Genomic DNA, 25024 nt, shown 5'->3' on the forward strand with positions numbered 1-25024 from the left:
TTGCTTACTTAAAGCTGCAAGCATGTTACAAGGAGTCTTAAATACTATGAAAGCATTAATGTCTAGACTATGAACTGAAGGTAATTATATATCCAGCCCTGAATAGGGTGCATTTAGAAAATACTGTTGTCCAAACTCAATTGCCAAAGGAATATAGATAAGGTAGGTTTTTTTTGCCCCCTTTCCTGTTTGCTCTGATATTTTTTTCCATCTCATTAAGAAGCTAGTAGTCAATCAACTACTCAGAAATTATGCACAAAATGAGTATATTTTCTTTAAATGTGAGTCTACTGGTGTTGGTACTGGAAGTGCTCTTTTAAGAATGGAAGATTCTTAGTTTTGGATGTGTGATATCCTTATTTGACTCTGCAGTTATAAACATGTATAATGCATAAGTGAAATATGTTTAATGTGAAATTTAAAGTGGTTTAAGAAGTATACTCTGTAGACAACATGTAAAAAGAATCTTTGTATTTTTCTAATTTTGGTTATGTTATTTAATGGGAATTAGTGATTTTGAAATACAGTTAGAGAAATTAAACATTTATATGTGTATATTATATGTTAACTAGATTTCAGGTAAATTTGGTTTAGATCGGTTCTAAAAGGAAATACTACTCAGGATAGTTATACTGAATGAGTCCCATCTCTGCCACTGACACTCTCTAAGATCTTGGATACATTATTTTCTTCAACGAATTTCTCCTGCCAACAGTGGGAGGTGGGTGGCGGGGTGAGGGAGAGGGTGAACCATTGGTGCAGGGTCTTCCCTTTTAGAAGATCCTGGTCATTCGTTAACAACTCACTTTGTATCAGGCACCATGCTTGATACAAAGATTATTTAGGTAAGTTCTCCTCTCTTAAAACACTTAAATGTAAATATTCCATTTTCTAAAATTTACTGCTAAGAAAATTAGAATTTGAGTTATAATTTTGTACTTCTCTTTCTAGCTCTTAACAATTCCTTGGGTGACCCCAAATTTGTTGGGTATTAGTTTTGAATCTCCTTTGCATGAGACACAGAGAATTACTTAAGTGGTCCTCATGAGAGATTTATTATATCATTTAAAACAAATTGTCATATAACAATATTTTCACAAAAAACCTATAATTCGTTTCTAAATTTTAATGTTGATTCAGAACTTGAGCGATATTTAAATCCAAGCATTTTAGAAGTATAAACTTCCAATTATATCATAAATAAGTCATGGGGATAAAAGGTACACCAAGGGGAATCTGTCAATAATGTATCTTTGTATGGTGACAGTTGGTAACTACACTTATCATGGTGAACATTTCATAATGTATATAATTATTGAATCACTGTATTGTATACTTGAAACCAAATAGTATTGTGTATCTGATATATATCAATAAAATACTAAAACCAAGCATTTTATTTAACTAAGTATAGATTGTTTAGTTTTTATACAGAAGTAAGTCAAATAATGAGTTGGTTGTCTTCCATTAGATATATTTTTGACAAGACTTTTTAGAACTTAAAAAATAGTCATGTGAAAATTATTTCCTTGACTTGATGAACATAAAAGATTAAGAAGGATTAAACTTCACTGTCTTTGAGTTACACCATAGTTCTGATTCTCTTTTGCTCACTGTTCCTTGCCAAATGGTTCAGTACTTCCTCAATAATAATGCTTGGTTGTTAAGAAAGACACTATGAGTAAGATTTATTTTCTATTTTCAAATAGCTTTTAATTAAATGTGAAAAATAAGATATGTAGGCAAATCTATTACATGGTAGATTAAGTGAACAGTTTTCAACAGAGAGCTGAAGAGAAAATGCTATGTGAGTTGATTACTTCTGACTAAGAAAATAAAGGAGTACTTCATGAAGATGATGGTAATTGAACTGAGTCTTGGAAGGTATGGTACAATGTGAACAAATAGCATTTGAGAGAAGAGAGGTATTCTAGATGGAGCAAATTGAGATCTGAAAAGCTAATAAAGGCAAACACGAAATGTTCAGTTTAATTCTGGAATATAGAAGAGACTAGTGGAACGAAGTAAAGTAAAAGCAGATATGATCCTAAGATGAAGGGCCTTAGGTTTTAGGCTAATAAATTTTGGTTTATTTGATAGATAATGAAGAGCCCTTCTTGTTAAACAATACTAACTGATAACACTAATAAGAAAAGGCACCAAAGAAATATTTGTATGATTTGAAGTCAAATTTATTGAATTTAGGTACTAATGTGTTTCACCCCTCCACCTATGCAAGTCTAATGGATTATTAAAACATAATACATATTTGGAAAACTTTATTAAGTCTGGTGTATCTGCAAAGATTAATGATGAGAGAGGTGTGTGAAGGTAATTTGGTGGATATAAGGGATATGAATTTGAAACTGTCATTGGAGAATGGGAAAAAGATGATCATTGAGGAGGTGGAAGAGACATGGTTTTTTTTAAGATGACTTATAGAGACATACAGTATTTTTTGGCATATATTTAAGAAAAGTTAGTTTTCTTGAGTACAAACAAGGTTAGATAAAATTCTGAAGATACGAAAGCCATTATTAATTTGAACTTTCAAGTAAAGATGTTTAAGAGGTATTAGAGGATGAAGATTAAGAAGCTGAGTCAAAGAGGGATGGAAAATTCCTTTGACAGACTGCTTAGGTAATAAAATTAAATAGGAAGCATTTCTCAAAATGTAAATGATTGTATACCAGAAGTTTTTTTATTGGCTGCTCAGAATCAGACCACACTTTCCTTAAGTAACCATGTTATACATGGTTTTTAGGTCACAGGGTAGCCTTTCAATTTAACCGTGAGGTAAAAAAGGGGGGCTTCATGCCCCTTGTAGAGCTTGCAATTATTATTGATATTTTTTTAAGATGAAATTCACTGTTAAATCATAAAAATTGTCCCTGTCTCTTTCTCTGTCACACACATACACACCTACACCCAATGTTTCTCCAACCTTTATTGAAGATTCACATTTGGTGAAACTAAGCCTGCATTCCTACACAGCAAATGCAATAGTGATGAGGGTCAAAAATCGCCTCTTTAGAGGCTTTACCACAGAACCCAACAACTTTCTTTTATCTTGCACCAACTGCTTTACAGTTTTATCTTTAGGTATTTTATTTTGTGATCCTATGGTGTACTTGATGTTTTATCATATTATTCTATCCAGTAATATTTGACTTGAAACTAACCACTACATGCAATAATTTTTATAAGTGAGGCATGCTTGAATTATAAATGACATGCCAGGAACATAAGCCTACCATTCTAGTGAGTTTGGATTTCTCCCATTATCTACTGTTGCTTTTGAGTCTTCTGCAGGACTTCTTTCCCTCCTGAACTGTTGATTGCTTCCTTGGTCTGGAAAGAATATTATCAGATTTCCATTTCAGAAAACAAGCAAAAAGTTAAAAACAAAACAAAAAACCCCAGACTGGATTAGAGGGAGTTAAGGCTGGAGGAAATAGGAGACAGGAGATTGTATATTAGTAGAAACTCTAAATCTGTAGGTCAGGATAGAGGTGTGATACTGATTATATACATTTGGGAATCATCTGTAGCAAGGGTGGTTGATGAGAGAAGAAGTGCTGATTAAAAAGTAAAGAGGACCAGAATGAAGTGTAGAGAGAACTGACATTGAGTTACATTAAGAGTAGGAATTAGCAGAGACTGAAAGGAGGTGTGAGAGGTAGGAGAGTTATCAAGGAAGAATGGCATCAGGCAAGCCAAAGGGAGAGTTTTAAGAAGGAAGGAGTAAAACATAAGCTAAATGAATTTGAGAAGTTAAGCAAACCAAGAATAATTAAAAGTCACACTTGGATTTATCAGGCAGGAGATGATTCCTATGCTGATGATAAAATGTTTAGCTTTAAGGATGTGAGGATTTAGTAAACCTTGACCATCTGTATGAATGGATTAATTTTAAAATAATGGATTCCTGTTCATTCTAATCTCCCAAAAATATTTTTGACGTGTAACAACATCATGGAAAACAAGAAAAAAAAAACAGCAATTTGTGATAAAAATAATCAAATGATAAAGGAATAATAAGGAGTGATACTTTGTATGAATACATAAAGTTATCTTGTGACGCTTTTGAAAAGGAGAGGAATAGCTATTAATAATTATAATAAGTATGAACCATATCTATCCTAGGCAATCCATATGATTATAGTTCACGTTTATTGAGTCCTAGCTAGGTACTAGATACTGAGGTAAGTTCTTTACCAGTTTTTCTAATTTAATAACAAAGGGTTTTAGTTTCCAACATTAATAATTATTTCTTTATATATACTGAATTCTCTGACAAAAATATTATATATAGTTTTGATTACTGAACTATTTAGAAAAACCCGATACCCATTATATACTAAATTCTGTCCTAGAGAATAGGGGTTATGAAGTGGTTAATATGTAGTTCCCATTGTTAATGATCTACCAGTGTAGTTGAGAGAATCTGGGAACAAACTTCAATGTTATGTAGTGAAATGTCATGATAGTTTAGTTTGTGAAGATCCCAACTAGTATTTTAGTACATTTTAGTACATTATTTCTATATTTTTAGTGTTAAGATGATAGTGTGTTTGAACTTTGCTAGGTAGAGTTTGCTTTTCATAAAAATACTTTTACCAATGAAAAAGACAAGGTACAGCTAATTGTATGTTTCAGTTGGGTGGGTTTTTTCTATCGCAGAAAGTATATTCTACGTGTGTGTGTCTGTGTGTGTGTGTGTGTGTGTGTGTGTGAGGAGAGAGGGAGAGAGGTCAGGTTTTTTCGCAAAGGGATGTATTTCCATATCTATAATGTAATTTTAGCCACACTCAAGCTGTGTTCTTTGAAGGGTCTGGCATATTTCTCTGACACATGTGGTAGATATGTTTGGCATTAATTAGCATAGGTATTGCTATAAATGACATGTCAGTCTGGGACAACAAAAAGTATTTGTTACTGATGTCAATCATTCATCCTTTGTCAGTTCAAAAGGCCTCCCTAAAGGAATGTGCGCTGATCTTTACTCATCCAAAATACAGCAAAACCATTTCTGTGTTCTAGAAACTAAAGTAGAACTACCTGTGTTTGAAAAGCTATGTGGAAATATTTGTATAGAAAGTGCATGTTGATAAATTTGATGGTGTCTGTTTTAATCAGACCAAGATTAGTTGAATCGTTTAAAAAGGGAATACACATTTTCTGTAATCTTAAAATTTAGCCTTGAGTGAGTTTTCTCCCTCAATAGCTTTAATTTTTGGTAGTCAGATTTGTGTTTTTGTTTCACCTTGAAGTAATTGTCAAGTATGTCAGATAAATGCTTGTCATATTGCAAATGACACTTACAAAGGTTAAAAACAAGGGAATCATCACACAAGTATCAATTTGTGATCAGAGTGATGGCATAAAGAGGTACTCTTCTGGCCACATGTATTTTTTTCTTTTTTTGTATTTAGCTATTCTGATACAGATATTGATTGACTTCATTTCTTTACTATATTCCCACTCTCATGTTTTAAAATAATAATGATCACAAGTGTTATAGTCTTAAAAATTTGTGAGTACCCAAACATATCTATTTTATTTCCAATTTTTCTCCAACTACTCATCCCATAGTCCAACTTTCTTTAATGGAAAGCAAAATGAAAGACTAAGATAAGGCAAGAGTGGATCCAGAGCATGGCATAAGTTGAACACATTTATCTTAATATTTTATTTTAATGAGGCAGAACTTATCCATTATTAGAAACTTACAATTTGATAAAATTTGTGGAATAAAATTAGTTCTCTTAAAATTATGAATGTTCATACCACCAAAAGTCAAATAATTGTGCATCATTTTTTTGTTCCCTTGTAAAGGTAGGATGTGCTGTATTTTTACATCTTACAGATTAAAGAATTAATATGAATCTAGATTTAAAATGTATCTATGTTATAAACTTTAATTGGACCAACATGCTTTGTTTGAATAGCAATTCCCAACCTTTGTATCATCTTTAAAATTCTTGCCCAGATATCTTGCCCTGCCTACAGACCCTTTGCTATCTGTTTCTGGTCTGTCTCATGCTCTTAAAATCATCTTTTTTTATTATTCCATTAAAATCTTTAAAAATGGATTTTCCTTTACACTTTTCTAATCATCTTGTAATTCTTTAGCCCTAAGATGTTAAAATGAATGAGTAAAAGTATTTGATACCTAATCGTCTCTGCCAGTCCATTCAAACTCATAGATTTGCAAAATTATGTTAGTCTTTTAAAAAATACATTTGAATAGGCTTCTGTAGTCATTTGGATTTTGAATATTAATTTTTCTTGCTATGCTGCTTAGCCATAAAAATGAAAAAGGAGATAGATGTGCATTTCTTTTAATTTAAAGTGCTTGATTTATTTATTATAATAATCAACCATGGCAACTCCTATTTTCTCTGTTCACCTCAGATCCAACAGAAAATGAGAGGCCCCCAACCCCTAGCACAGTAAGAAAAAAGTTTGATGTATTTTGTAATAATTGATTAAAAGTGTAATTTCCCTCTAGATCAAACAAATAATAGAAGTCTACTGAAGCTTTGTCCTGATCTATTCTGGAAGTAGAAGAATACCCTGGAGGAAGGAGCATTGTAAGCACAAAGAATAAGACTCTTCAGTCCTGGGAGAGAGAATTAAAGTCTAACCCTCCAAATGTAAGTCATCTGTACTCTGCACTTTCCATCCCTCAGTTCTTGTGGCTGTTCAAGTATTAATAGAAAAATATGTTATAACAATGTTATTTGGATTTTTTTTTCTGTACGAAATATATAGGTGTTTTGGTAATTTTAAATTTCTATTTGTATTAACATTTTCTAATATATGGTAATGGTTTACAATCATAATATCTGATGCAAAATTGATTAATTTTAATTTTTATCTTTTGGTGGAGAACTGTTAAAAATTTTGAGCATTCTAATGAAAAGAAGGTAACTTTCTTTGATTTACTATTTGCAGTTGTGCCATCTGAATTCATATCCATAATCTACTATAAAAATATATAAATTTTGTCATCTCAGTGCACTGGAAAGACTGATGCCCTGTCATGTTGGGAAGGATTTAAAAAGATATGTGTATTAATGATTATATAGAAACAAAATTCAGTTGCTGCTCAGAAATTGATAGAAAAAATGATAATTTAAGGTAATACTTGTCTTAGGAAAGTTATTTAGGAAGAAGTTTCTTCTCATCACCATTTTTATCTGGAAAGTTACCTGGTGCAGCAGAAGTACCTGTGGAAACATACTTCATATGTGATGATTTTACTGCTAGAAATTTGATTTCTGCCTTACAACTGGTAACTTTTTCATTCTTCAGTGGAATAACTCATTGTTAGGCTATTATTTTGATTTTAAGAAGTCCAAATTATGTGGTAGAAAATGAATAGTTATTAGAGTTATACAACAATACCACACATTCCCCCTGTTATCTGCAGAATTGAAACACAAATCTTTATGGGTGAATGTGATATTCTTATTGACATAACATCTAACAAAGTTGTCAAAGTGGTCTGCAGTGAGAAACCTCCTTAATTTCTAAGTTCATGTTTAATCTTGTTGTTTGGAACATCTGATGGAGTGGTAAAACACTGTAGCCTTTCCTGACAACCTATAATTTATAATTGAATTAGAATCCTTGAATTTAGCAGGAACCATGTATAAAAAAGACGCAGTTCTAAATATTTATACCATTGAACTAGAGTCTATAATTGAAGACCTTGGAAAAAGACTAATATTATTCCTTTCACTGACATGAAATAATTGTTCTTCATTACAGCTTTATAATTTTTATTATTGAAAAATGTAATGGAACTTTAAAAAGTTATTTAAATTTCATGGATCAGTAGTGGACTCACACTTACCGGTTTGAGGTTGATGAAGGATTGGAAAAAATTGTCATTAACTAAAAATTTTGCTGATCTCTGCTCTATAGGCAGGAAATGGATAAAGTATAGTAACAATAACACAGTTGAATCTCATAAACATAATGTTGAGCAAAAAAAACCAGATGAAAAGAATACCACTGTATTATTTTATATATATCAGGTCCCAAAATTAGACTACATGTCAGGGATGCAAGAAGTGTTTACAACAGAAGTAGAGATAATGGTTAAATTGTACTTAGGTGGTAGAAGGTCCAGGACCTTCTGATGTGTCAGCAACATCTTGTTTGTTTACTGGGTTGGTGGTTGCATGGATATACGTATTATGAAAAGCCACCAGTGAGAAACAAGATTCTTCTCTGCTATGATCAGGAACAAGGCAAAGATGTCCCCTTTTACCACTTCTATTTGACATCATACTGGAAATTCTAGCCAAGGTAGTAAGATAAGAAAAAGAAATAAAAGGCATACAGAATGACAAAGAAGAAATACAGCTGTCTATTTGTATTGTCTATTTTTGTTGATTGTCCATGTAGAAAATCCCAGAGAATCAATCAGGAAAACCTCGTGAGCTAATACATGATTATAGCAAGGTTGTAGAGAACAAGACGAATATACAGAAGTCAGTTGCTTTCCTGTATATCATCAGTAAATAACTGGGATTTGAAATTAAAAGTACAATACCATTATCTTAACGCCAAAAAAAAGAAAGGAAGGAAGGAAGGGAAGGAAGAGAGATAAGTGTAAATATTACAAAGTATGTACAAAATTAGTATTAGGAAAATGACAAAGTTCTAGTAAAAGAAAATCAAAGAATTTCTAAATAAATATAGAAATATTTTATATCCATAGATAGACATACACAGTATGGTTATGGTGTAAGTCTTCCTAACTTGATTTACAGATTCAACAGAATCCTTAAAAAAGAAACCCAGTAAATTGTTTCGTGAATTTTGATAAACTGATTCTTAAGTTTATATAGAAAAGTAAAAAAGACCCAATATAGCCAACACAATGTTGAAGAAAGAGAAAGTCAGAGAATGGATATTCCCTAGGTTTAAGACATTTTATAAAGCTTTAGTAGTCATGACAGTATGATATTGATGAAAGAATAGGTAATTGAAACAGAGTTAGCCCAGAAATAGACCCACACAAATAAATTCAATTAATCTTTGATAAAGGAACAAAAGGCAATTTGGAGAAAAAACTGTGTTTTCATAATTGGTGCTGGAACAAATGGACATCCATACATAGAAAACCAGACACAAGCCTTATTCTTTTTACAAAAATAAATTCAAAATGGATCATATAGGTAAGTGTAAAATGCAAAACTACAAAACTGTTGAAAATAACAATCTAAGTAACCTTGGGATAGGATGTGACTTTTCATATAAAACACCAAAAACACAGTCCATGAAAAAAAAATACTAATAATTTGGATTTCATTAAAATGAAAAAACTTCTACTCTGAGAAAGACATTGTTAAGAGAATGAAAAAATAAGTCACAAACTAGAAGAAATTATTTGTAAAACACATTTCTGATAAAGGACTTGTATCCAAAATATAGAAAGAAGTAAATAATAAGAAAACACATAACCCAGATAAAAATGGGTGAGAGCTTGGATCAGGTCTAACCAAGAAGATAAACAGTAAGCATAAGAAAAGACACTCAATATTTATTTCACTAGGGAATTACAAATTAAAACATTAACATATCAGTTACATGCCTATTAGAATGGCTAAATCCAAAACACCGAAAATACCAAATGCTGTCAAGGATTTGGAGTAACAAAGTCTCTGATTCTTTGTTGGGGGGAATACAAAGTGATACATTCACTTTGGAAAACAGTTTCAAAGTTTATTATGAAGCTAAACATACATATAATACAATACTTGCCATGTAATCAATCCAGTAATTGCTCTCCTGGGTAAGTTACCGAAATGTGTTGGAAATTTATGCCCACTCAAAACTTGGCCCAAGACTGTTTATAGAGGCTTTATTCATAATTGCCAAAACTTGGAAGCAACCAGGATGTCCTCAATAGGTGAATGGATAAACAAAATTGTGATACAGCCATACAATCAGTGATAAAAAGAACCTATTAAGACCCCAAAATACATAAAGGAAGCTTAAATGAATATTACTAAGTGAATGAAGCCATCCGAAAAGGCTACATACTGTGTGATTCCAACATATAATATTCTAGAAAAGGCAAAACTACGGCGACAATAAAAAGAGCAGTGCTTGCCAGGGTTTGGGGAGAGGGACGTATAAATAGGTGAAACAGAGAGGGATTTTAGGGTAGTGAAACTGTTCTGTATGGTTCTATAATGATGGATACACTGCATTATGTATTTGTCAAAACCCGTACAACTGTCTTACTATGCTGATGGACAGTGACTGTAATGGGTTATGTGGTGGAGACTTGATAATGGGGGGAATCTAGTAACCACAGTGTTGCTCATGTGATTGTATATTAATGATACCAAAAACAAAACAAAACATACAACTGTACAACACAGTGAACCCTAATGTGAACTCTGGACTTTAGCTAGTAACAGTGTTTTAATATGGGTTCAATTTCAACAGTTGTAGCAAATGTACCACACTAATGTTAAAGAAATAATGATAGTGGAAACTGTCTTTTGGGGATAAGGAAGAGGATGTATAATGGGAATTCTCTATACTTTCTGCTCAATTTTCCTGTAAAACCTTAAACTGTTCTAAAAATAAAACATTTAGGTACTTTTTTGCACATCTAACATAATTTTTAAAAAATATTCAAAATAATCTTAATGATTCTGTTAAGTAGAATTCTGAGAAAAGGTGAAATAATTTCACATTTGATTTCTTTACACTGAATATTCAAAGTTAAAAAGATAGAATCTTAAAAACAGTATTTTGTGATATTATAAGCAGTGTGTTTTATTTGGGAAAAGTGCTAATGTCCATAGAAGAGGACCTTTCTACTTGCATATATTTAGTACTTTTTGTGACAGTTTATTTACCTAGCATAAACTTGTCTTTATTTTGATAGGTATTTCAGTTTTGACTTTAAAAACAGATTCTTATTTACAGTATAGCCAAAACCATTCTGTAGTATTTAATCACTCATCTTTACTGAGTTGTTCATAGCTTCTTTCCTTAAATTTTAAAATATTTTTCCTGTGGTCCATCATCCTCAGAAGTATATTTCCACATAAGTTGGACTTTAATTTAATTTTTACATTACTATGTTCTTTTAAAAAATGAAAAACGCAGATTCTCTTTGTATTCTTTTTTTGAGTAGAAATTTCCAAATGTCAGTTTAAGAAGTACCAAATATATTCTTGTTTCTAGTCCCTTAAAAAAAATAAATAAATGCAATAGCAACAGATGCATGCTCCCCAGACATGTGTGTTGAACCTAGCTCTATCCAGAGTCTGAAGAAAAGGGGAAATTTTCTATGTCATTCTTGCAAATAATAAATTCCTGGTTTCTGTTAATGTCAACAAGTTAAATAAGATTATATTCATTGCTTGGAAAATTAAACAATAGCATGCTGAGAGAAAGAAGAAAGAGGAAAAGAAAGAAAAGGAAGAAAAATGTATGTTTCTCTGAAAACTTGGCATTTGTAAAATATCTATGATTTTGATTTCTCTTGGCCAAAACCCAGATTACCAAGGAATTGCATTTTAAACATGTTTTAGAATTATCTTTGTAGCAACTTTCCCTTTACCATACTGAAATTTTAGGAATAAAATCAGATTTTTTTTCAAAAACCAACTATGTATCTTCATAGTGCCAGAAAAAATTTTTTTTCTATGTTAAGGAGACACAAAGCAATACTTACAATCTATCTATAGCTTATTTTAAGCAAACCATTGAATAAAGAGTCTCATTTTTGCACTTGACAGACCCAGGTTCAAATGTTTGTTCTTCCACATATTTTCTAATTTGATCTTTTGTAAATTTTGCATGATAAAAAAGAAATAATAATTTCCTTAAAGGGCTGTGTAAAGATGAAATGATCAAACATTTATGACATGGCCCAAAGCAGGAACTTTATAAATGGTAATGGTTTCTCTCTTGTCCCTTTTATGTATGTAGAAGTATGTGTATAATAAGGAAATATGTAGATACATGTTTATATACATGTATATATTTATCTTTGTGTCTCTCTTTTTCTCTCTCTATAGATCCATTTATCTCCCCTCTCCATCTCCATCCCTCTCTCTCTCTCTGTCATCTCTTTATCTCTATACAGCAATGTACAATATGTAGCCATTTAGTCTCTGTTAAGTTTTGAAGTAGATAATTCTGGAATGGATGTAGTTTTGGAGTTCAGGAAATAATAGAGTCTATCACCACATGGAAATATTTCAAAATTAGTATTTCTTTGTGTTTTAGTATTTCTGTACTTTCATATTATCCTACCTGGGAGATCTAAAGAATATTTGTTTCACTTACAAATTCCCAGCAGATGATAGAAGCTTTGTTTTATTTTCCCCTTGAATGTATAATTCAGACAATGAAATAGTACTATATTCTGATTGGAGTTCAGAGAGATGTGCATTGGTTAATTTGAGATGTGTGGGAATATGGATAACAAAATAACTTATTAAATGTCTGGAAAGAGACATGTCAGTTTTAACAAGACAAAAAATGCAAGTTAGGAGTTTAATCTGAAAAATTGACATTTGTGATTTAGTTTTCACTAAATAGCAAGGCACCAGTTTCTTCGGGCAGCTTTGTACAACTGTCTTCATAACCGATTTGAATCTTGACAGAACTGTAATGCAACAAAATGAGGTATGATATTTCATGTTCTCTTATAATGAAGTAGGCTTTTTAGGAAAAGCAGCTATTAAGAAAGTAGCACATATGTCTTGTGTAAATATCTTACCTGAATTTGTGTCTTGTGACTACTGAGTAACTACCTCAAATCTTAACTAAATTGGCTTCTTTCAGACACTGAAGAGAGGGTTGTGACAAAGAAACAAAAGCTTAAATACAAGGATAAAATCCATTGAGCTAAGTATCATGAAAGCATGACCTCTTGTATTAAAATATTATTATTTAAAAGGAAAAAGCAAACTAGTTAAAACTTGTGTTTTTCCTATACCTTGTTAGATTTTAAGACAATATGGTAAAGACAAAACTTGTTAAACATAAAGTAGATAGATGGTAACCTCCAAATCTATGTGAAGGACCAATTAGTTGCATATTGAGTCCACTTCCAAGTTAATGATGCAGAGTGGTATCTGGAATAAGAGACTGAGTACTCCTGGAATAAATAGCTCTGTTTAGCGGGTGTATCAGTATTCTAGTTTTGTGGAGTTGACAATTCTACCATACAACCATTATTATTTATGTGCTCCATTTTGAGTACAGTCCTATGGAATATGGTACTGGAGCAGCAAAGTAGCCTTGCTTGGGTCAGGTATTAAAGAATAGTTTGAAGGAATATGTTCACTACAAATACGACCAAAAGTTCATTTCTGCTAAACTCAAATGTTTAATGATTTTATTATTGTACATCTTAAAAGACTTAGATTTTCTTTTTGCAATAAGAGTGTACCATTTTTTTTTCTATATATGGAGTATATTTTGGGTTTATCCAAAAAGCATTAAATGTATTAAGACCTAAAATCTTTCATATTTTCCATTCTGAAAAATTTTTTTCAAAATTACAATATTCATGCTATCACACACAGTTTTGATTTCTTAATTTTATTTTTCAAAGCAAGCTTTTATTGAAATACATTATACATTTATACACTTTTATATTGAAAACTGTAAAAATCATACATTTTATCTTGCTGAATTTTCATAGAATAAATATATCTGTGTAATCGGTATGGAGGTCAACATGTAGTATATTACGGTACTTTAGAATTCTCCTCCTCCTTTTCCCACCTTCTAGTTACTCCTTTCCTAGTCCCAGCCAGGGAAATCTTATACTGACCTCTGACAGCATAGATGTGCTTCCTCCATGCTACTGTGTGTAGTTAAGTGTCTATCCTGAGTGCTACCTAGTATTCCACTACATGTATATACTGTTGTTTTTTTACTTCCATTTTATTTTGTGACATTTAGGTTTTTTCCTGTTTCTGAGTATTTGGCATAATACTACTCTGAAGATTTTGTAAATACCCTTTGCATATTATGCATATCTATATAGCTAGGAGCAGAATATATATCTGTATGCTAGTCTGTATCATCATGTCAACTTAGTGTCTGTATCCTAGGTTATCTGTGTAATAGTGTCAACATTAGTAGACACTGCCACACAGTCTTCTAAAGTGGTTATCCCAGTTTACCCTTCCATCATCAATGTTTGAGAGCTCCAAGTTGCTCCACATCTTGCCAGCCCTGAGACTTTTTTCACTTTTGCCATTTTGGTGATTAGTAATCAAGTAGTTTTTAACTGCTTTGCTCTATAACATTCCATGGGTTGAATACAGCATGATTATTTAAAAATTCCTACCTTTAATAGATGAACAATTAGGTTGTTTCCCAGTTTTTACTACTCCAAACAATACTACAGTGAACATACCAGTACTTATCTTCTTGTGCACATATTTGAAAGTTTTGCAAATGTTATAATTTGAAGTAGAATGTCTCAGTTTTAGAATACCACATCTTTGTTTTTGCATTATACTGCTAAATGTCTCTCTAATGAGGTTATACTATGAAGTGGTAATCTGAGTTTTATTATAAATCATGCATATCAAGTACAGAGTATAAATGTTGCTTTTTAAAAGGCATCATGTAAAAATTAATACCATTGGATTTGGGGGAAGTTTAATGGGGAAAGATAAAACATCCTGCACAGCTCCTGGTATGTAGTGTTAAGTAAAGCTCCCATTATTATTGTTTTTACTGTTAGATTACTCATCATTATGTTGCTGTAAATGCTCCTTCTGGTCCATTACAATTCATCCCACTATCCACTTAAATGTAACTTCTTTCAATGTTTGCAGTTTCTTTCTTTAACTAGAGCTAAATTTTTCTTGCATATGTAATCATTGCGTATATTTGATTTTGATTTTCGATCATCCAGTGGGATCATATACTGAGATAGTTTGGAAAGTTTATATAATTTTATTATTAGATTTACATGTTTGTGATATTTATTCTTATTGAAGGCTTGACCCTAAGCAAAATGGTGAAATGGAGTCAAAATTTGCTTCTCTGTTCTCTTGAGTTTTATGAAAATGGTATGATGCTCTCATTTTGTAGTTTTTAGTAGATAATACCACTATACTTATCTTGTCTATTAGATGTAAGAACAGACTGAGTTAGTGTTGGTAGAATGATTAAAGCAAGACCTTTAATCTAGATTCTTTAATTTTACACTGTCAGTGAGGTGGGTCAGCATTTGTATCATAGAAAGAAATCTAATTAGTTTATTTGTTGCCATTATTTTTTAATAATTTCGGTTTTGTTCATTGCTACTTTTTCTCAGGATCTTTAATTAGTCTTGACTTAATCAACCCCTAGTTTCTCTTATCAGATGAGAAATGTATATTGCCACACAGAACCTCTTTCAGTCACTGTCCCTCCCTCCTTTTCATTATGGACATCAGCACAGTCTTCTTTTCACTAACAAATGTGTTCTGAATTACCAAACCAAATTTTAACTCCAAATCCATGTAGATTTTTCAGAGTAAAATTGTCCAGGTAAATTTTAACTGAACATTCAATTATTGCCTGCTTTTTAAGTTTTCAAAATCCTTTATACTTACCTGGTTATTAACAGTCTTGTGCAAAAGACAGTTGTGATTTTGTTGTGAACTTTCAAAATAATATTTAATTGTATTACTGTTTTTATTAGTATCTTCTTATGATAAAAGTGATCTGAGACTGAATTTGTCAGTTTTTGTTATTGTAAATCTAACTATAGTGTTTGCATTTAAATCTATATAGATCATGACTTGAGGTGGTTTCAGAAGTGCAGTTTCTCAATAGTTTCATTATTGAAATGAATGCAAATGTATAAGATATTTATATGCCAAAACCTATCTGAAAGCTATAATTTTTGTTTTACACAGACTAAGAATTCATGTCATAAAGTACCATTCTATGTCCCACTCTCATCATTTTCATGCAGTATTATATAAACTCTTAAGTGCCATATTCAACCTTGTGTCTCTAGTGCCCAAAGTGGTGCTAGTACATAGTCCATGTTTAACAAATCTCTAGTGAATGAAGTGATTTTAATGTTCTCTCTCATAAAAGGACATTGTCTGTTTACACTGCACTGCAAGGTGAATGTTAGTCTTTTGCCTTGAGGGGCAATCCTTTGGAAGACTATGCTGAAATGAATATGAATAATGGCTGAGCAGTTAACATTCTTTAAGGCTGTTCTTGAAGAAAATGATCTCTGTTAATTAAGACAAAAATAGTTCGTTTGGGTTTATAAAAAGAGAAAACCAAAAAACTATGGCTGTATTACCGTGGGTTCTTATCTACCTTAAAAAGATCTAAAAATATGATTATTGCTAGTTTAAATTCACTTTGAGGGAAACAGGGGCATTGTTCCTGAGAACATCAGTTCCGAGAATTTTTTTTCTGGGGTATAACTCATATGTAATTTCTCCTCTGCATTTTTTTTGACCCTTGGACCAGTTTTGTATTCTACAAGATGGGGATTGAATGAATGAATACAGCACTGATGGATTCCTTGAACAACTTTCATTGGGATCTGTGCTAAGACTATGTTGTACACACAAAGATGCATTGGCATGTCTTAGTGGATGTCACCTCTTCTGTTATGATCTTGGTCATGGGTTCATAACTTTTTATTTCTACATTCGCATTGTATTCATATTTGGGAATAGATATAATTGCATGAGTTTAGCCTGTTAAGCTTACCCAGAAACTCCTCAGTGATGTATGTCACTGTTGCTAATTCAAAAGGACAGTTTCCAATCATTTGTCTTTCTTGAAATATTTAACCCTGCTGATGGTTTCCTCTTTCTATCATCACATGTTCTCATGTCATGTTTTCTCATTTATTCCTCTTCCTAAGTCTCCTTTGTGAGTCCTTTCTTTGCTCACTTCATAAATTTAGGTCTTTTTATGCTGTCTTTGTCTTCTCACTCTGTGTGTACTTTATTCTAGATGGGCTCACTTACTGCCAAAGCTTTGACTGCCATCTTCAGTGTTGGGAGTCCCACTTTTGTATCTCTAGCTCATATTTCTCCTCTGAGTTTGAGATCTACATTTACAGCTGTCTCCTTGATCCCTTACTTAAATGTTCCACAGGAATCTGTCTAAATTTAAATTCATTGCCAACTCCTGCCCCACCTATCAAAAGTATGCTTCTCTCACACAGTACTTTTTGTCTTAGTGAATAGCAGCATCACTATACACTCAGTGCCTATGTTGGAAATATTAGGTCACCTGGACATCTCTGTTCATCTTCACTATCCTAGGCCCATTAATTCGGCCTCCAAATTTGATCACAGATGTGTTTCTTTCTCCACATCCCACTGACACTACCCTTCTCTAAAACTCCCACTTGGCCCACTGCAATGACTGCCTGTTTTTCTCAATTTGTATCTTTTATCCCCACTAATTCATTAGGTACCAAGACTTACCTTTAAAAATAAAGATGATTTTTATTCCTTAAAATTTTGGATTTGTTTTCCCTTGAATTTAGGGTAAAATCAAAACTAACTCTTCAGAGTGGTTTTCAAGCCCCTGCAAGAACTGAAACATGCTTATAAATTTGAAAACTTAGACCAAGAAAAAGAAAAGAAAAGAAAAGAAAAGAATTGGAATATGCCTGCCCCTCTAGCATCATCATTCCCTTCTCAGCATATTTCTGACTTTCTTACTCTACTTTCTCTTGCCTATTGTATTAATTGATGGCTTCAAGTCATTTTGTGCCTTGTGGCTTTTTACATGTTGTTCCTTTTTTAGGACTTGATAATAAATGAAGGGAGAAAAAGATCAGGCTGATCCTAAGATTTCAAACTTGGTGATTGTTTGATTTTTTCCCTTTTTAAGGGTTTTTCTACTAAATGAATATATATATATAGTAAAGTATTAAAGAGTAACATACATATAAGCCCTCTCTAGTCTAACAGTCAATAACTTAAAATATTTCAGAACTTCTCCTTATGTCCCCAAAGATATCTTGAGCCCCTAGTCTCTTTGTTTGGAAAATGCTCCTCTGCTTATGTGGTAGGTGAACACCTACTGTCCTTTAAGACTCAGTTCAAGCACAGCTCCTTGGAGGCTATGAATGTTCAAAGTTGTTGATTACAGCTTCCTTTATATGACCTCTGTACATTTGGAGATGATCTACATGAGACTTAGAAAAGTCAAGCACCTGTCACTTGTTACTCAGTGACAGAGCCTGAGTTTGAACCTTGTCTTATTTTAGAGCTTGAGTCTTTAACTATCCTTTCCTAGACACATTATTTAATAAGTACTTACTAAATGCATGCATCTATCAATAAGAAGATGAAATACAATATGACCCAATTAGTAAAAAGGTATCAATGAGAAGTGATTTGGCTGCTGTAGAAGATAAATATTTGATAGAAGGGGAAAGAAATCCATTTCTGTAGGGTGGTTCAACATCTAAGCCAATTAGGTTCAGCTTTGCTTTGTAATACCGTGACATGCCTCTGGTCCTCAAAAAAAGGTATTGGGCTCAACTTCACTAAAATAAGCCATGAAAGGGTCAAATTCCTTTTAAATAATAATGGCAATATATATCATATATTTTTTCTCACACTTTAATTGCTTTATGCATTTGTGTCTCGCTTCCTTCAACTTGATTGTTAGCTTCTTTTTGAATAAAAATATGGCTTATCTTTTCTTAGCATTTCCTATAATACCTGGTTCTACTTGATGATAATTTTTTGTGTATAAAATAAATAATTGTATCTTATCTCTTCATAACTTAATTTTAGAGACAAAACTTCAAATATTTTCAAATAGAGTGATGCAGCTGATAGTTTGTACATACCAATAGTTGGAAGCATTAGTGTACATGAAAAATAGAACTCACTCTTCTGTATTGGCTTTATTATTATCTTCATAAGAAAGAAAAATACTCTGGTATGCATAATGCCAAGGGCACACTCAGTGAAGAAAAGCATTTTATGTTGGATCTAAGCTAGAAGAATGTTCCATTCTAGCATTTAACTAGTAGGTGAGTTAAAATATCTATGCAACTCTTAGGCTTTTTACTTTTCATTTTCTTTTGAATATCAAGAGATGTTTACATTTAGAAGGACATATTCTTATTAGCTCTAATTATTTTTTTTTGGTAAATGAATTGGATATAAACGGCTATTGTGTTTGTCTTTTTTTGTAAGAAATATTTCAAGCTGAAGATCCTAGTCATATAATTAAAAGGACTAATCCCATTCAATCCTTGAATCCGTCTGTAGAAATAGAATTCTTAAAACATATACACAAAAGGGAATATGGTGCCTGTTGAATTTTACATTATGTTGTTTATCTATTATACTTCTAAAATAAATTTAATTTTGATTAAGAAAAATAGTTCTTTTTTTGTGAATATTTATAAATGTAGACATTATGAGCCATTGCCAACACTTGGGAAGTTAAGGAATGGGGAGAAGTAACACTTGTGTTATGCTGAATCAGAGAAATAATTGCACTTGGCAGTTTTTGTTTGCAGAATGCAGGGAAGGCTGAAGGCTTTTGTACAGTTCAAAGAGCACATTCCACAGATCAGCAGTTGTTGGTTGCCTGCAGGGATTGTCAGAATTGGTGGTAGTGGTAGAGGTCAGCATCACAGAAGTGCAGGCTCTTAGGCTGTGTGTTTGTAAGGAAAAAAAAATGCACTTTTTTGAAAAGTTGTTTAGATAGATATTTGCTTCATATCATTATGTAAAATAGCACTTTTGCATCAATTTTTAATCTGTACAATAATCAGATAACATTCTTGTTTCACCTATTGCTGTCTCTTGTTCTTTAATCATTTGTTCTCAGATTAAGGTTTATAGGTTTAAACATGGAAACACAGAGTATTAAACCTTCAGTTAAACTGTAGAAAATATAAATATATTATATTTCACAGTCATATATTCAACTTTCATTTATACAATTAGCATATTAAGCAATTTAAACAAGTTAAGATTCTTAAGAGTGCCTTCTTCAACTGAAAGGATGCCAAAGGCTAGCTTTTTCACCTGGCATGTCAAGACTTGTGCTGAATTAACACTTGTATCATTTTCCTACAGAATAGGCAAGTTATATTGTCTACTGTTAACTGAAATAATGTAGCTCAAAGTACTTTGAAAACTGTAAGTTACAGGGTAAATATCAATTAGTATTATTGTTTCTTGACATATTTAGTTTATATGTGTGTGCTTTTATTATATCAGTTTTGGCAAAGTATATCAAACATAGTTTCAAAGGCTGTATCTTAGATTTTAAAAATAGCTAATTAGTGATGCTCTATTGTAATTATTGGTTTTAAGAAAACCCCCAAAGCCTTATCTTGACCTAGTCTTAAATTCATGAGCATTTGGGGGAAAGTGTTTTGTTGCACCCAGATGTGTTTTATGCAAGCTGTCGTACTCAGTTGCCAGAAGATTAGTTAGAGTGGTACAAAACAAGACAAACATTAAAATTGGAATTAGCTGTTGAACACACTTCTGTGTTTATTATAATAAGAACTTCTTTATTTTTACTTTTTAGGATTTGCTACTGTTGGTTAACAAATGTTTAAAGCATACAAAAATGGACAGAAACTAACTTAGCAAAATCCACCCACCATTCAGATTTAACAGATTTTGCTATTTTGCCATTTTAATTTTAGATTCCTTTATTAAGAAATCTTAAAAGATCAGAGCCTTCTTTTTTCGTCTTAAAAATGCCCACTTCTGAAATGGTTATCTGACAGCAACATCCTAAGGTTCTTAAATGATATTTCTTTCCTGTATTAATATTGGACTGATTAGTGTGGTTTCCTCAAAATGGCTACAATTCCTTAGTAGTAGGGCTTAAAGAAGACCGAAAGGCCTTTCTGTCTCAGAATTTCAGCTTTCTTCCTCATTATTTCCATAAGACCTGAAATTATTTTATTTTCCAATTTTTAGGTGTGGGACATTGGGGGCTATTATTAAACAAAAATGCTTTATGGAGGGAATAACACATTAAGTCATTATTAGCCATTATCATCATCACTCAAAAGCTGGTATGATAGAACTGGATCCCAAGAAGAGAATGAGTGGATGGAAATGAGTGCTTAGGGTTAGGTTTGCCATTAGCATTTCATAGATGTATAGAAATCAGAAGTTCCAAATGAAACACGCCACAAATAATCATAAAGCACAAAATGCTTCACTGGAACTCTATGGGAAAAGAGAAACAAATAAACACATTATATGAGGTCCGTGACTTTTGGCAAAGTTAAAATCAGCCATTCCCATGCTGTTTAATTTATATGGACAACTGTAAAGGAAGCTGCTTTTTGGTTTGCAGCATACATTCATATGATTTCATAAGTAGATGTTAAACTGATTTTATCAGTGAGAATATTGAGTAATGAGAGTTAAGTAGCATTCTAAAATCTCACAGCTCGGTGGCTAGAAATCTATGATGTCTGCTGTTAAGTTCATCTGTTGACTGTACCCTAATACTTTGTTAGTATTCAGTGCATTCATTAGCAAAATATGCTTCTTTCACTTTAAACTTAACTAAAGTTTACATCGTTTTTAAAGAAAAAGTTCAAATCTTATACTTAAAGCATTTCCCACAAAATTCAGTGTTCTTCTCTTTCTGAATGTTTAATGTTTGCAACACAAAAGTAAGCACATATTTTTATGGTCTCCCACATTCCACTAATATTGTATATATATTTGTTATACTTTTAAACTGTTTTGTTGCCCCTGAAAATCTGGGCCTTGATTTATACTTGTTTTGGGTTCTGATTATTGCCAACCCAATTACTGAGCACTTGGTGGAGGCTCAGGTACACCTGGCTCTAGATTTAGTTCAGGGCTCCATTCTCAGCACTGACAATTACTGGCTGTGTGATATTGGGCAAATTACTCAATATCTCTGAGCTTTAATTTCCTCACTTATAATAAAGGGGGCCAAAATAAAGCCTAACTCAGAGGCATGTTATGGAAATTAAACCAGAATTGCAATATGAAGTAGTTTGCTTAGTGCCTGGAACATAGCAAGTGCTAGTAAATACTCACTCTTGTTTTCCTTGCTTATCATAGTAATCAATCAGGGCTTACAGAATGACAGATTGCCCATAGAACAATTCATATTAGAAAAGTTGTCTAATTTAAACTTCTGGGTCCCCTATGACAAAAAAAAATGTTCTTTAGAAAAAACAAATGATAGTTTAGATAAGTTTGATGACCATAAGGAACACACACGTTTTATCCATGCTCAGAAATTTGGGCACCACTAATAAGCAAAGAACCCAGAAATCCCAAGTTTTCTTGATGTCATCCCGACCTCTCCATATCCACTGCAACAGCATTCTAACTCTTGGTGACCTTCATTCATGTTCATCAGCAGGCCCTCTCAACCCTGAATCCTTTGTCTCCTGGGATTCCTGATAGAAATGGGTGTCAGTGTAATTAGTTTCTTTTGTAATTCAATATATTTTATTTAATGTACTTAAAAATATTATTCCAAGAAGTGATTCATAGCCATTATTAGACTGACAAAAGGTCTCATGGCATCCAAAACAGCTAAGAATCCCCCACCAGAAGTTTATTTTGTACAGAGCAGAGACGTAGTGCTTTAATAAAACTGTAAATTGGATCATGTCACTCCTCAGTGTTACAGCTTTTACATGTACTTGGAATAAAATATAAACATCTACCTTGGCTTTGAATGGTTCTCTATAATGGCTCCTCCCTGGCTTTCCTACTTCCATCTGTTGCCACCATCTCCCTTGCTCACTCTGCCTGACAGCGCTGGCTTTCTGTCAGTCCTTGAAACCCTCCCTGCCTCAGGGCATTTGCACTTGCTGTTTCCACTGCTTGGAATGCTCCTGTCTATATCTGAACTGATCCATCTTATCCTTTAAGTCTCAGTTCAAATGATGCTTTCTTTGGTAGCTTTTGCTCACCTCTCTATGTAAAGTAACTCCCATTCCTCTAGTTCCTTGTTCTCTTCCACATCTCATTTCACTTATTTATTTGTAGCAAGTATATTTGTTGAATGCTTGTTTTGATATTAATCTGAACATTTCATAGGGTCATAGAATGAGTAAGTTTTATTTGCGCTGTTACTTAGCCTAGGGCCTGACCCTTTCTAGATGAGTAAACATCTGTTGAATGAATGAAAGAACTGGGGACACTTCAATGGTCTACTATTTGAACTATATGAACTTATTTGTTTATTCATAAACTCATGTGTTAGACAATGAAAAACAAGAGACTAGGTGTAATACTTAAATAGAGTAGCTTTCAGAGTAATTCATGAGCTACAGTTGAGTTCTTTAATCTCCTTAGTTACTCAGAAATGAAATGTAATAGTTCTTTATATGATAAAGGGAACCACTTAGAAAATCAGAATTCAAAAAAAAGTGCGTATTTTCATATGTTACACCTTCCAGCTGCCATATCATAAGCTTATGCTCAGTTAACACTATTTCTTGATAACTTTGTCTTATGATTGAATCACTGATTACCATATACCAAAATCATATGATACTGCTTTTCTGTCATATATAACAACTATTTAAAATAGTATTTCTGCCATTTCTATAGAAGGCTATATCTCAAACTTCTGATAATTAAATATTTTTCATCCTGTTACAGAATGTTAGTAGCCTTTTATTATTATTCTATGACTTAAAATATGGTTATCAAGCTGATTCTAACAGTAAAATGGAAGCTTCATTACAGTGATGTACAGATTTGACCAGTAACCTTTTTACATTACATATAGAAAAATAAATCCCATAATTATATTTATCTCCTATTTCCCACCTCTTTTTTTGGGGAAAGTATTTTTCTTTATTTTTTTTGATGACTTTTTATTGACATATCATTGATAAACAATCTTATATTGGTTTCAGATGTACAACACAGTGGTTCAACAGTTACCCATATTACTAAATACTCACCCCCTCTAGTGCAGTTACTATCTATTAGCATAGGAAGATGTTACAGAATTGTCAACTGTATGCTCCATGTTATACTACCATCCCCATGACCAACTTTTATTATGATTGTTAATATCATGCCCCTTTATCCCCTTCACCGTCTCCACACACCACCCTAACCCCTCCCCCTTGGTAACCACTAGTCACATTTCAGTGTCTATGAGTCTACTGCTATTTTGTTCATTTTCTTTTGCTTTGTTTTTAGATTCCCCATATAAGTAAAATTATATGGTATTTGTCTTTCTCCACCTGGCTTATTTTACTTAGCATAATACCCTTTAAGTCCATCCATGTTGTCTCAAATGGCTTGATTTCTTTCCTTTTCATGGCTGAATAATATTTCATTGTGTATATGTACTATTTCTTATTTATCTATTCATCTACTGATGTACACTTAGATTGCTTCCATATCTTGGCTACTGTAAATAGTGTGACGATAAACATAGGGGTATATATATCTTCAAATGAGGGATTTTGTTTGCTTTGGGTAAATTCCTTGAAGTTTGATTACTGGATCAAATGGTTTTTCTATTTTTTTATTTTTTTGAAGAAGCTCCATACTGCCTTCCACATTGGTTGCACCAATTTACATTCCCACCAACAGGGTAGAAGGATTCCCATTTCTCCCCATCTTTGCTAACATTTTATTTCTTGCTTTTGGATAATGGTCATACTAATGAGGTGGCATCTCATTGTGGGTTTGATTTGCATTTCCCTGATGATTAGTGATGTGGACCATCTTTTTTCCTGTGCCTGTTGGCCATTTGTATTTCTTCTTTGGAGAAATGTCTGTTCAGGTCTTCCGCCCATATTTTAATCAGGTTATTTGTTTTTTTGAGTATTAAAGCATATGAGTTCTTTATATATTTTGGATGTTAACTCCTTATCAGATGAGTCATTTACGAATATATTCTCCCATACTGTAGGATGCTTTTTTTTTCTGCTGACGGTGTCCTTTGCTGTACAGAAGCTTTTTAGTTTGATGTACATTTTTTATTTTGTTTCCCTTGCCCATGGAGATGT

At 32.6% G+C, this 25024-nt stretch overlaps 1 protein-coding gene across 10 annotated transcripts in view; it reads left to right on the forward strand.

The window, feature by feature from the left end:
* FOXP2 (forkhead box P2) overlaps window positions 1-25024 on the forward strand; it is a 585514-nt gene that overhangs the window by 57639 nt on the left and 502851 nt on the right. For all 10 annotated transcript variants that reach the window (XM_057504682.1, XM_057504685.1, XM_057504683.1 and 7 more), the window contains one exon: window positions 6515-6659. The gene's annotated coding sequence lies outside the window, so the exon portion shown is untranslated. The remainder of the gene's footprint in view (window positions 1-6514; window positions 6660-25024) is intronic.

Source organism: Manis pentadactyla, chromosome 7 (genome assembly GCF_030020395.1).
Source record: "Manis pentadactyla isolate mManPen7 chromosome 7, mManPen7.hap1, whole genome shotgun sequence".
Lineage (NCBI taxonomy): Eukaryota > Metazoa > Chordata > Mammalia > Pholidota > Manidae > Manis > Manis pentadactyla.